The sequence below is a fragment of the Miscanthus floridulus genome, chromosome 12 (genome assembly GCF_019320115.1).
Source record: "Miscanthus floridulus cultivar M001 chromosome 12, ASM1932011v1, whole genome shotgun sequence".
Classification (NCBI taxonomy): Eukaryota; Viridiplantae; Streptophyta; class Magnoliopsida; order Poales; family Poaceae; genus Miscanthus; species Miscanthus floridulus.
Window position 1 is genome coordinate 34,418,885 of NC_089591.1, and position 4,101 is coordinate 34,422,985.

Here is a 4,101-nt window from a genome sequence, read left to right on the forward strand (position 1 = left end):
TTTATTAGATATGCCATGCTCTTCACATATAGATGCTTGTTCTACTTCTATGTCTTATGAGACTAACCTTTTGAAGGAGAACAATGAGCTCAATGAACAAGTGAAGAAATTGAGCAACAAGCTAGAGAGGTGCTACAACTCAAAAGTCACCTTTGAGCACATGTTGAAGACTCAAAGAAACTATGGTGACAAGTGTGGCCTTGGCTTTAAGAAGAAGATGACAAAGGGCGAAATCAAGAGAGAAAGAAAGATGAAGAAGATACAATAAAGAAAGCTCTCTTATACTATGTACTACCGATGTCATGAAGCGGGACACCTTGTAAATGGTTGCCCTAACATTGAGAAGCTCAAGAAGACAAAAGAAGAAGAGAGGCTCAAGCATGTGAAATGCTTCAAGTGCCGCACTTGGGGTCACCTTACCTCAATGTGCCTAACCAAGCAATTGGTGAAGCAACTAGAAGAGCCTCAACCAAAGCCACAAGTTGAGCAAGAGAAGACACCCCAAGAACAAATCAAGATCAACCATGAAGATGGTGGTGATTTGATAATAAAGAAGAAGAAAACTAGAAGGGGGAAAAGCAAGAGAAAGAGCATTGCATCCAAGGATGAATCAAGATGCAAAGCAAGTGAGCAAGAACAAAGAACAGAAAATAGAGAAGATTGCTCACATGAGATGCTATAGTTGTGACACATTGGGCCACCTAGCTTTGGGTTGTCCAAACAATCTTGAGAAGAAGGCTCAAGCAAACAAAGAGAAGCAAGGCAATGAGAAGCACAGCATGATCAAGGAAGAAAAGGCTCAAGCAAAGAGAAAGTGCTATTCATGCTGAGAAAGGGGACACATGGCACATTCATGTCCCCTAGGTAACACTCCTAAGCCTATTTCAATTGATGATGATTCTATGCTTAGGAAAGATGGTAATGGTACCTCTATGGTTGCTATTGCAAAACATCCCGCTACTCATACTAAGGCATTGCCTAAGTATATTGCTCCTAACTTGAGATGACCCAAAATTGTTTGGGTACCATCAAAAAGTGGAAAATTGTTTGTAGGTACCATTGGCATTGGAGACTTGATTCAATTAATTTCACATTGATCATCACATATTGAGTCAAGTTATGAAGCTTAGTGCATTCCTATCCCAATGCCAAGCCAACACTTAGTGAAGTCCAAAAGTGCTACAACATACAAGTATCATATTCAAGTTGTTGATGATCCATTGGAGATATTAGATGGCTTGCAAATATTTGAGTTGAAGCTTACAAATTGGATGATCATGAGCTAACCAAGGTATATCTCTTGTTGATCATTTCATTTGGGTGCATATGAGTTGATTGAATTGGATAAATATGCAATGTTGCTTGCTATAAGATGATTGAATGGATAATTGCTTAGTAATCAAGTTTGAATTGATTTGTGTTGGATAAATTCATAAGATGAATTTTAGTAAGTGGATTGAATGTATTTATGTCTTGTGGAAGTGTTCAAACAAGTGATTTTCAAGTTTAATTCACATTTGATGAAGTATAGCTCAAGTGATTGAAATCTGCCCTATATTGCAAAATCTGAGCTAGCTGTGATCTTAGCCATGTTTGAGTAATCAAAACTTATTGGATTGGCATAAAAATTGGTGTACATGCTCTAGACTTATGGTATAAGATGCTGTACAAATTTCATAAGAATTGGATAAGAGATGCTTCAGTTTTGGAGTGAATCTTTTCAGCTATGGTGCAGCAGTTTTCAGCATGTAGCAGTGATGGAAGAATTGAAATCTGGTAGTAATCTAGAAGTCAAATGAAGCTTAATTTTTTACAGCTGCTAGATAACTTAGTTAAGAACATCTCCACCAAATTTTGTGGCATTTAGATTTGTACTTTGGTACATATGTATTTTTCTTTGAAGAGTACAAAATCTGCTAGAAAAGTGATAAATGTTGGATTGATCTAGAGTCAGTTTGATTGAAAGGTCCTCAAGTTGGAAACATATTTATAAGTAATTGAGGCACCTAAGTTTGGTATTAAGATGATCTTTAAGCATGGCAATCAAAGAGTACAAGGCCATTTGATTGTGGAGTGTACTTTGCACACATTCGGTACTTAAATTGGAAGATCAAGATCAAACTTAAGATGAAGATGAAGTTTAAGCTCTAGTGACTATTGGAAATCATTTGAAAGAAAGAAAAGGACTTAATGAAGGAATCAAGGTTACTCATCAAGTTAAGTTCATCACTTGGATCAATCAATCAAGCTATTTCAAGTGAGTATTAAGAATGGTTCTTTGGAGAGAGGTCACTTCTCCCTAGTGTAGGGGCTTGCCACCTATGTGTAGGTAAACCAAGTGTGGTACTTGGAAGGCTAACATAGAAGTGGTGATCCGAGGGATATTTGAGATGCTGAGTTGAAGAAATCAAAAGGATTGATCAAGAAAAGCAAACAACACCCAAAAGAGAGCTAATCATAATATTTCAAGTGGTATTCTCACATTGATGCTCTCATGCAAGCATTGATCAAAAGATGAAGCAAGCCAACAACAACAAGAAAGTGCACTTGATCATAAGTGGTATTCATTTCATATGGGTGAAGAATGGAATTCAAAATGGTATCTATTGGTCTTCACCAAGCTTATAATTAGACTTCACATTGCTATTGGAGTAATGAATTGGAATCTATATGACTATCCTCTACTCCAACATAGCAATGGTATCACTGTAATGTGCATGATCATTTTATCCCTTACTAGTATGCGATTAGTGCATATAGTGCATACTTCATAGGATCATGCATAACAAATGAAATTTTTAAATTCATAAGCCTACCACTATTGCTTGAATGATTAATTGATCTAGTGGTTAGTATATGAATTCGTTCATGAGCTAGTAAACCCAAGTACTTAATTTAATTTGGATTGCCAACAAGTGACAAGTACAATATTGGCAAGATAACCCTTGCAAGAGGTGTGAAGAAGCTTGTCATTGGTTCAAACCGTACTTAGCTTAGGCAAATCAATTTAGTTCAAGTCAACCATAGAAGCTCATGATAGTGATAAGAGTACAAGCACAAAACAACAATGCAAATGGATATCTAGTTTATTTGTTACAAGTGGTATCTAGACTCAAGTATTTCATCAAGAATCTACAAGTGATTTTTAGATCAACCCGCAAGTGATATCCTATAAGTGGTACTCATAAAGATAGCAAATGCTCAAGAAATGGTCAAAATTGACAAATCCAACAAGTGGTTCCATACTAGAAAATTCTTTCAAGTTATATCACATTTATACATGGTATCAATCATGCAAGACAATGGTTCCACAAGTAATTCTCAACTTTAAGTGATCATCAAATGAAGAATGCATCCCTCACCTACAAGAGCTCAAGTGTATCAAATGGATGACCCATGCTATCACATAGGGGGAGGTGTCCCACAAATTGATATCAAGATCAAAGTTCCTATGTGTGGTATCTCAAGAAGCCCTACACAAGATACAAGTGGTATAAGTTACAAGTGGTATTTACATGTGATGTCATTTCAACAATCAAGTGATGTCCATAAAAAATGCAAGATTCAAGCCTCAACCATCTACCCCAAATGCAAACCTTTGCATCAATGAGAAGCACACCTTTTATGGAAATTGATGACAAAGGGGGAGAGATTATACAAAGATATGAAAGCCTTGAGATTGAGATTGTACAAGGGGGAGAGATAAGATATGAAAGCTTTGGGAGAGGATTGAGACAAAGAAGTAGAGGTTGGACATGGACATGGACAAAAAGGGAGCAACATTGAAGAAAAGAGATGGATCAAAATTCTTAGACAAGAGAAGCACACAAGTAGGGGGAGCAAGCTCATGAACTTTGATTGATTGCATTTGATATGTGCATATTAATGTGCTTGCTTGCATTGCATAAGTTCTAAAATTCAATATGCCTGCTTGTGTGATGTATGCTAGTTGTAAAATTTGATTAATGAAATGAAAACTAGCATGCATAGGTTGATAGGTAGACACTTGGTATGTTTTTCAAGTAATGCTAGTACCTTGCTTTTAATGTTGATCTCATGAGGTATCTAGTGCTTTTTATTTTTCCAAGTGTTATCTAGCTA